Raw genomic sequence first — 10577 nt, forward strand, 5'->3', positions numbered from 1 at the left:
GAGAAAGAAAGTGGAGCTACCAAGGGCAAGCTCTCACTTTCCACCTGCCAACACCATCAGTAGTTACTTCCAGACTGTCTGGCAACTCTGACTTGCATTTCCCTGAAAGAAGAAAGAGCTGAACTGAACAGGAGGGAGGAGAATTAATTTTGAACCATCCTAGTTACTAGTTGAATGCTGTTCTGGTTTGGATCATAAGTATCGCTTAAAGACATAGGCAGATTTTATTCACACCAATGTTTCTAGTGGGTCCTGGTAGAGACTTTCAGAGATGGACCTGATGGAAGGGAATGATATTGGAGATACACTTTTGAAGAGGCCTCCTTCTTTCTCATTTTCTTATCCCAACAGCCAAAATGAAAGTAGATTTACTTCTCCATTAACTCCTGGCAATGATGCAAGTCTTCAAAGCCTTGAGTTCAAGTGAGTATGGGGCTGAAATCTCTGAAACCAAAATAATTTGTCTGCTTTTAAGTTCTTTATCTCTGGTGTGTTATCACTGCCACAGCAGGCTGACTACCAGCTTCCATTGCCCAGGCTGCTTATGGATGCTCAGTATGACAACTGAACTCCATCCAACGGAGATCAGGGGAGAGGTTGTCGTCCAGGGGACAAGCCAAACCAAAGGAGCCACACTGAACTTGGTTATGAAATTTAATTGGCTTCAGTTCATTTTCCCACTTTCAAACAAGAACAGCAGCAACAACAATGACAAAAAGAAAATCATGGATCAGATTTAAGGTCTGGGTGGAGAAGTGTGATCCAGGCAGACTCAGCCTGCTGTCAGAGACAGTTTTAGGTAGTGTGCGAATTTTCTCCTTACATGTGTAAAACAGTTACACTGCTGGTCAAAGTGTGGGTTTTAATTAGTACCTCATGCTTGAAGGTCCTCAGAGGCAGCTGTGTTTGGACTCTCCTGGACTGTATCTAACCTTTGCCTCAGAAGAAACCGGTGATGAGTGTTACTTCAACACTTACTGGTGTCATGACCTTGACAAGTGACCTGACTTTTTTGTTCTCCTTTTTCTGTTTGTAGAACCGGTACCGTCTCCTTGAGTGAAAGCGGCCTTCCTCTCCACTTTGTCTAAGGATAGGAAGGCACTGGCCACCTGTCTAGAGATGTGACCTTTAACCTTACATTTCAGCAGACAGCTTCTCAAGTGCATTGCATTAAAATTACCAACCTTGGAGGGATAAAGAGATCTGGGATTTAAACATATCCTTATATGATTTTTTTTTACTTTTATTTGATAAAAATGCCAGGGTTGAGATAGCACTGAAAAGAGGAAAAAAAGAAAAAAAAAAAAACCCAGCAAGAATTCTCCAAACTCCTTTCTTGGCTCGTGTTTATTCTCATGCCTTAGTATATTTCAAAGTACAACCAAGTTGTTAATGTTTTTCATTAAACAAAACAATGTAATGTCAGCCACAATGGTTTTTATCAGCCTGACTACCAGCTGACAGGTAATGAGTTTGAGCCACGAGACTCAAGGTCACTTTCACTGTTTTCTCATTTGTGTCCCAGTTGTAATTCACTCTCTGTAATGCTCTCCCTGAAACACCCTGCTTTAGATATATCATTGCTTTCTCCCTTAGGACCAGGACAAATAGTGCAGCCCGCACCACGCAGAGCCCAGTGCTGGATTAGCATAGTGATTCATATTTTGTGAGCTGTGTTTCTGAAGTTTAGAGAGTGACAGTCATTTGTACCCTCAAAGCAGTGAATTAGTCATCAGGCGCTGCTGGCTGCTAAATGGACCACTTTGGCATCTAGACCCCACAGGACTTGGCGTAAGGTAGGGTTTGTTCTGAACTTCAACAGGGTTTGAACTGCATCAAGAATGTGCTGTTTTTTGAATTTAACTCGACTGGTATATTTTGAGAGTCCCGAGATGGCTGACTAGGGTCTCAGCCTACCGCCTAGCCACATGTTTTGGTTGGCTGTCCTTGTTTAGTTGATAATTGTGTCCAAGGAAGCCAGATGTGGTAGTTAGCATGCCTACAGTCCCGGTTTAGGGAGGCTGATGCAGCTTGAGCCACACAGTTCCATCTTGTCTTAAACAGCAGCAGAAGCAACAGCAAGAAAAGGAAGCAAACACCCCAAAGCAAAACTATCTCTACCCAACAAAAACTTGAGCAAGTATTAAAGGATAAACTGTAGCAGCTGTCCACCCCTTCCCTGTAGTTGGTACTTTCCATTCCAAACTCCGGCCCTTTCCACTCCTCACTGTGAAGCCTTCCTCTCTCCCCTTCCTTATCCTCGCTATGATGTATTGGTCATTTATACTCACCATATTTTTCTACCATGTGATTTTGTTCTATCATTTACTTAAATGTTTCTCTCTTGGTCTAGCCTATTTTTCAAAAATTTCCAAACATTAGTTGAACTCATCAAAGAATTATTAACAACCAAATCACTTTTATAACAAAACAAAACAAAACTTTCTTTCCATTGCGTGTGGTGATACACACATGAGTCCAAACCCAAAACAAGGGCAGACAAGGAACAAGGATGGCCAAGGAGGAAGATGTACTACCTGCTGCTTGTTGGGAGATCCTGGGAAATCATTTTCAAAGCTACATGGTCTGAGAATAAACAGGCCTCAGGATTTTAAACGGGGGAGGGCATGTTTATTTATAAATGAAGGTGGGCATGACCCCAAGCATGCTCTGTTTAAAATGGTCAAGGTCATATTTCAAGGAGGAAAGATAACAAAAAAGAAATACTCTGGATATGCTTAATGTATGTCAGAAATGTGGTAGGTCTCAGTAGTCCCCAGAGTGTTTAGCTTCGTTTCTAAAAAATATTTATCTGCAACCAAAGGAAGAACCACTCTTAAAGATGAATTAATATAAGAGTTTGCCCCTAGGGAAGCTACCTTACCTAACTGCTAACAATCTAGCATTCAGAAAGCTGAGGCAGAAGGATTAGTACTTTGAAACCAGCCTGGATTATATAGTGAGAGTCTGTCTGTCTGTCTGTCTCTCTCCCTCTCACACACACACAGAAATTCTCTCTCATGTAATTTTTTTAACTTTTTTTTTTTTTTAAGACAGAGTCTCTGTGTGTAGCCTTAGAAGTTGCTGTATAGACCAGGCTGGTCCCCAACTTGCAATCACCTGCCTCTGTCTTCTGCGTGCTGGGGCTAAAGGCTTGCACCAAAACCGCTCCTGGTTCACATTAATATTCCTAAGCAGATTCTTATTAGTGATTTTAACTGAACACAAAAAGACAGGAAAAATATCTACAAAGAAATAATATGCTGACGCCTTCAAGCCATACTTTAGGTAGAGTACATAAATGGACATGAACTAGTTAAGTTGTAAAAGAATATAAATAAAACAAATGTTAGCTTACCGGTTGCTGTGGATAGAGGGATTCAGGTAAAAGGGGAATAGTGATGTGGTAATGCAAGAAGGCAACAAGGGCTAAAGGTCTTGGGCCAGGCAGGAAGAAAGACTTTAATAAGACCCACCACCTAAGCTAACTCCTACTAACCTTGTTCCCCTCCCTATTGCTAATGAGTTCAAGCTAAAGTGCATAAATTGCAAACAGCCAAGACTTACCTGAAGACTCTGGGCCTTGATAAGCAATCTAAAGATTGAAAGATTATATTTTATAATTAAATCTTTCTGTAACCTTGAGTTGAGTACGTGCAAGGTGAGAAGGTAAAGACCATCCTGCTGTGGGGAACAGTTTCCAGGCTAGGAGGGGATGTGCCCTTCTAAACCCAGAGTTCTTTGACTGTGATTTCCAGAAGAATTCTCTGAACTAAGGGCTGCATGTTCATATGGGTGAGCCGAAGTGATAGCGAATCACACTGGTTTTTGTCTTGTTTTTTCTTTCTGAGATTCAGAGGCTGATGTGATAGTGGTGAGTGATTGTACTCTATCAAGGCAACTGTTGCAGAGCTACCACATTTAAAAGGAAAGCCTTTTGTATGGACTCATGGACTGCATCTATCCTGCAAAATTGGCCGCTGCAGGCACAGTATTATGCCATAGTCAAAGCCCTTGATAACATGTGGATTCAAAGCCTACAGGCACTTGACCTTGCAAGGAACTCAGGGTTCACAAGGATCGTCACATTTTCCCATACTGCCTTTCTTTGGTCTTAAGTCTACTGTTTGCTAAATAATTCCCCCTAGTTAAGGAACCTCAACAATCTACTAGACGTTCTGATCCTCCTGAGACCATGGAAGTATCGAGAACTTTAGTCATACTTCATCCTTCAAGGTCACACAATCAATTGCAAGGAAAGCCTTTTGCTACTCTTAATTTAAATTTTTAAGACTTATTTTCGGTTGTATGGGTACGTGCTCCTGAGTGCAGGTTCTGGCAGAAGGCACTGGATCCTCTGGAACTGGAGTTACAGGCAATTGTGAGGCAAGCACTTCTGGACCTCTGCCATCTCTCCAGCTCCACTCTGCTGTTCTCGTCGCAATGGGATGTTTACCCTCTGGGTCAGCAACTGTTGTTTCATTTGCTATTTTTTGTTTTGTTTTGTTTTTTTTTTTGTTTGTTGTTTTTTTTCCCCCTTCTGGGACTCTGACTGTGAGCCACATGCTACAAAGTGGAAATGAGGAAGCATTCCTCTGTCACCTGAAATATTTTCTTCCTGGGAGGAAAGAGCAAGCTGTTATCCACCCATAGATGAGGGGACATGGAGCTGCCCAAATTGTCACTCCTATTGGTTTCCTAGGACTGATGAAACAAACTTGAGGACCTGGGATTCGGAAAGACCAGCGTGTGTTCTCCCACAGCTGAAGAGGCTGAAATCTGTGATGAAGTATCTGCAGGCTCTCAGCAAGAACACTTCCGTGTCTCTCCCTGGCTTCTGCTGGTTATGAGCGCTCCTTACTGTGTGGTGGTAGCATCTGCCAGGCTTCTCTCACAGTCTCCTTAACACATGGTTTCTCCCTGTGTGCCTTTAGGTATACTTTTCTCTCTCCTTTAAGGACACTTTTATTGGACTTAGGACCCACTCAAATCCAAAATGACCTTATCTCAAACCTGCAAAGATCCAATTTCCAAACGAGGTCACGTTCTTGAGGTTGTAGGTAGACATCAAGCATGTGGGAGGTCGTTACTGGTGTGCTGTTTCCACCTACTCTCCCTCCCACCGTAGCCCACCAGACCCAACCCTGGAGAACCTTTTGCTCTGAAAATGCCTTCCCCACAATACAGACTGGCATTCTATTCAGAGTTTCAGCCAGACTGCCTGATGAGAAGCTGATGTTATCACCATCACCTCTAAGAAAAGGAACTCCATGGATAGCAAAGAGCACCAACCAGGAAGCTACAGCTGTAAAAGGAAGCAGCAAGTGCTATTGTGTGGGTGGGAAGACCAAACACCATTCTTGAGCGTTAAACCCACAGAGTAAATAAAATCTCCGTCAGCACCAAGAGGATATATTGGATTCCAGGACAAATAAATGTCTGAGTCTGTAGCTATTATTCAACTTCTGTAAGCTATCCTTAGGAAACTATAGATGGTGAAGATTTTCTGGAAGAACAAACCAAACTAAAATCCTGCTGAAAGGCTGGTGGCATCAGGCTGTCAGCTCAGTGGTAGAATTGGGGCTTAGCATGCATGAAGACCTTGGTTCCACCTTTTGCATTGGCAAAAACATAAATAAAAATAACCGTAGTTTTGAAGGAGAAAACTCCTGCATACAAGTCTAACACACTCTACAGAGCCGAGGGTATTTTCCCTTTGCAAGCTCAGTGAGGACGCATCACATGTGGCTGAGGTCAAATCAAAGGTTTGTCCTATAAGCCTGTCACATAGAGATAAAGCCCAGGATGGAACCAAATACAAAGTTTCTTTTTCTAGAGCAGTGATTCTCAACCTTCTTAATGCTGAAGCCTTTTAATACAGTTCTGCATGCTGTGGTGACTCCCCAACCATATTTTCGTTGCTATTTCATAACTGTAATTTTGCTACTGTTGTGGATTGTAATGTAAATATACGATATACAGGCTCTCTGATATGTGATATGATATACAGGTTATCTGAAAAGGCTGAGGTTGAGAACAGCTGTCCTATGGTGTCAGAATGAATTGCTCTCCCAACACTGACACCCGAGAACCAGGAAGTCATGTTCGAAGTCTTGGTGTCCAGAGTTTCCCTTGGAGCTCTATTACACAGGAAAGGCTGATTCATTACATGGTGGACTCCGGTTTCCAGTCCTTATCAACTCTTTAATGACCCAAAGTCCCCAGCCACAGAGGTTAGTTCTGCTTGACAGGGCTCACCCCTCAGCCCATCGCTCCCAAAGGCATTCTCTCTGGACACGTGTGGAGGACAGAAGTAAGGCTTCTTTTGGAGCAAGGTTTAATTTTGTATTGCGAATCCCTGAGAAGCTGGATGCCTTCACTGATGCGTACGCCAGTTCAGGTTGTTTGCATCTAGGAAAGCTCATGGGGCTGGAGACACAAGAGAAGGCTTGGTTGATGGAAACGCTTGCTGCTTTTTCAGAGGCTCCGAGTTCAGTTCCAGCAGCCACATTGGGTAGCTCACAACTGCTTAACCGTACTTCAGGGCACCCTAATTCTATGACACCACACACATGCACACAGACACACAATGCACATAAGTAAAATAAAGCAAATCTTTAAAACACCCTAAGTAATTTTGGCTTGGAGTATAACTTAGTAGAAATAAAAATGAAATAAATCTCACTAGTTTGGGCTGGGGTATTTCCTAGTAGGTAGAGTGCCTTCATAGCATGTTTGAAGCCCTGGATCTGAGTCTGAGTACCCCATAAACCAGGCATGGTGGTACACATGTGTGTAATATTAGTACTTGGGAGGCAGAGGCTATAGTGTCAGAAGTTCTAGGTCATCCTCAGCTATATAGGGAATATGAGGGCAGCCTAGGATGCGTAAGATTTTAACTCAAAAGTAAAACCAAAAGCAGAGAGATGGCTGAGTGGTTAAGAGCACTTGCTGCTTTACCATGAAGACCAGAATTCAGATCCCAGCACCTACACTGGGCATCTCACATGCCTGTAACTCCAGTGTCAAGGGGTCTGACAAATGCTTGTAAGTCTGTCTCTGAGACCCTCTTCTGACTTTGCGCGTGCACACACACACACACACACACACACACACACATGAAAGAATAACACAAAATAAAATAATAATAATAGCACTGCGTACAACTCAGAAATTCTATAAACTCTTTATTGATTAGTACAGAATATGAAGCAACCTAGAATAGTGGACATTGGTTTGGATTTTTTACTAAAGTGTCATGCTGTTCGCTATGTGTTTTCCAAAAAAATTCCCACTCCTTTTGTGCCTCAGTTTTCTCCTTCACAAACTGGGTAAGTAACAAATCCAAACTCTAATAAATCAATACATGTGAAATAATTAAAACAGTACTTACTGTATACCAACTGCTCAACTTACTTTAAAATATTAATCAGTAATAAATCACAACATAAAATTTATCAACATGAAATATTTGGCCTTTTCTCTTTTCATGTAATTGATGACCAGTTGGATGTATTTCCAGCGCTTTTTATATCTTAAAAGCTTAAGTAAACATTAATAAACATTAAAAAAAACATTAACAAACATTAGAGAACCATACCACACAGAGCCTTCAATTTTACTATTTCAAGTTTTCATAGCCTTACTTATTTGTAAACGAGTAGGAGTTCTGAAGTCATTTGGATATTGGATGAATGGGTGAAACTTAAGCCACAGCATAACTGACATTTTTCTGTTTGTACATGCACTAAGCATGGGAGCGGCTGCAAGCCACCTGGGCTAGAGATGCCAAAAGGTGCCTTTGATCTGTTTAAAGTCATAATAACAAATGTTTGTCCCCACACAGTCCTGTTCAGCTTCACAATTCTTTCGTCACATCGGAGTGTAATATTTGCCAAGAAACACCACTTTCCAAATGTTGAGTCAAAAAAACAAAACAAAACAAAATAATAATCTCATGGAAATTTCTGCTTACCTCGGAAGCAAAGTTATAGCTTTCCTATTGTGAAATAGTAAAAGAGGAGGAGGAAAGAAAGATTCTTTTTTAACTGCTATGCTAAGAGTCTCCAAATGTTGCAGCAAATATACAATTATTTCCAATTAAATGAAAACCTGAGCAAAGCTTTCCATATGCCAGTACTAGGCTGGTGGACTTAAGGATATGCATGCATAGAGCCTGACAGAGGCCAAGATAAACCCAGTACTGAGGGGCATCGACTCCATCAGGTGAAGCAGTTTGATTCTGCCTGAGTGAGGTAGAAGCAGGAGCCCTCCAACCATCAGTGATTTGAGGCATGATGGCGGAGGAAATGCCTAATTTATGGAATGTCTATGCGGTGCTCTATGCACAACAATGGTTGGGAACAAGGAATGACTTCTTACATGGGCCTGGAGAGACATGTGCCCATCAGCCAGGGAAGGTGACCTAAGGGTTTTCAACTCACTGGAGTGAAACAAAGGAACATACACCTTTTGGGACGAGACACAGTTGCCCTGAAACACTGGCCTCCATGTAAGTAGCTCTTCTTCCTCCTTTTTAGGTTGAGATCTAACTGATTAAGCTAACCACAGCAAGAATTTATAGAAATCTTTCTTACCTTTCAAGAGATGTTTAGAGCCATTACCATGAGCTGCTCCAAATAATGTTATGAGGGTCGTGAGCACCCATGAGGACAGTGTCCTCAGGCTGGTAGCTGTCAGAGAGGTGATTCCAGGGCTGTCCTTGGAGCAGAACTTCAGAAACCTGACTGGTGTCTTAGGACTCTTCATAGTGTTGTAGTTCATCCCACAATATTCAGCTCTCTCTCTCTCTCTCTCTCTCTCTCTCTCTCTCTCTCTCTCTCTCTCTTTGTTCCTTTTTAATGGGTAAGAGTTTTCAAATTGCAAGGCATGCTGGCAACATTTCCATTTTAAGAGGCTTAAAATTTTAATTTTCTTTCCCATCTCATCAGAGCATTTTAAAAAGTTTAATACTCCTTTTTATTATGCCACATACTGAACATTTCCAACCACTTGAATCCTGACCCCCCCTCGCCCTTCCCCCAAGCCTGGGCAGGACTTGATTTTCTAGACATCAGTAGATTGTGGATCCTGTGGCTAGAGAACATTCCACTGAGAAGAAATGGGTCAAAGCCCCTCTGCCTTGTGAGACCCCATTCTGTGAAAGAGAGAGAAGGTGATGGGTTTGGGTCTGGGGGACAAGTAGCTCAGGTACACGCAGTTTGTCTAGCCTGCCCCTGGCCTTAGGGATGTTGTTGATCCTGTCCCTAAAGCATAGGATGGCTGTGTCCTCCCTTGGTGTTAGCTTGCTGAATTGAATCAGGGTGCTTATCTTCCCATTCCATGCCTGACACTGGTACCCATCTGTTGCGTTTCCATCCCAGTGACAACCTCATTAGATTTCAAGAAAAGCAGCTAGTGGCTCCATTAAAATGTCTTGAATTATTTTGGCTTCACCCTTAAGCAACTGCTTAATTGGCTTCTTTCCCCTGAGACAAGCATTTTCCTGTGGTGGGAAGAGAGGAATTATAGATTCTGGAACACAAGATAACTGGGGACTTCTGGAAAGACTCTCCCATTTGCTGAGGTTTCTTGGAAGAAAATATTTGTTAGCACCTCACTGGGCCTGATTTTTGCATTGTAAAAACTTTCAGAATTTATATCTGGTTATTTCAAGTCTATCATTTAAAGGGGTGAGAGTAAATAAGCAGCAATGGCTACAACAAAGAGAAATGCAATGTAGGCTTGTAGGTTAGTTTTCACACGTTCAGGCAAAAATAGCCTATTGTTCCTGGGGAAAGAGAACACTTGTAAGTCAACAGCTACTAACTTTCTCAGCGTCTTTGTTCTTGTCATTATATCACTATGTTTATGTTTGTAAACCACTGCTAGGTTAACATTGTACATGTAAGAAATGCACATTAAAACATTTGCTGATGGTTGTTTATGTTTCTTCATTTACTTATGTATATTTTTATTCATGTGTATGTGTGCATATGTTTCTATGTTCATACTGCATGTGTAAAGGTGCATGTGGAGGCCAGAAGAAGGTGTTGGATCCCATGGAATTGAATTTACAGTCAGGGGACACAGCAACCCATGCAGCATAGGTAGTGGGAACCTGACTTCTGTCCTCTTTGAGAGCCATCTCTGTAGCACCACTATAGAGTAGTGCAGGAATTCTTCTTGAAAATCTTTCCAGGACTGACCTGTTTGAGGAACTGAAAAGGAGAATGGCTGATGTGAACAAGAAGGAGCCATGCTTTGGCTAAGGCTGAAGATCTGGCTTGCTTCCATGTATGTGGACCTATCTGCATTGCCCACGTGGCATGCCTGGGTTGGCTACCCAGAGGCTATTTAAGCTGTGGGCTGGCTTTCCCCAGGGTCTGAGGATTGTTCAAGGTTCCTGAATAAACTGCATTGAAAAAAAAAAAAAAAAAAAAAAAAAGAAGGAGCCATGCGCTGTCAAAGATTTCACAGAGTTCTCTTAGAAATTGTTATGCAAGGCCATGCAAAGCAGTGAGCATAGGTCTGAAAGGGTCACTCCAGTTGTTGAAGGGATAACCGATCTGAGGTAA

At 42.1% G+C, this 10577-nt stretch overlaps 1 long non-coding RNA gene across 1 annotated transcript in view; it reads left to right on the forward strand.

The window, feature by feature from the left end:
• The window catches only part of LOC132648951 (uncharacterized), a 117139-nt gene extending 107198 nt beyond the window's left edge, over nt 1-9941 (forward strand). Inside the window, exons 5-6 of the long non-coding RNA XR_009587351.1 lie at nt 352-423; nt 1037-9941. This is a non-coding gene — a long non-coding RNA (uncharacterized LOC132648951). The remainder of the gene's footprint in view (nt 1-351; nt 424-1036) is intronic.
• The last annotated feature ends 636 nt before the right edge of the window (nt 9942-10577 follow it).

The sequence above is a fragment of the Meriones unguiculatus genome, chromosome 18, assembly GCF_030254825.1.
Source record: "Meriones unguiculatus strain TT.TT164.6M chromosome 18, Bangor_MerUng_6.1, whole genome shotgun sequence".
In the NCBI taxonomy this organism is placed as follows: domain Eukaryota; kingdom Metazoa; phylum Chordata; class Mammalia; order Rodentia; family Muridae; genus Meriones; species Meriones unguiculatus.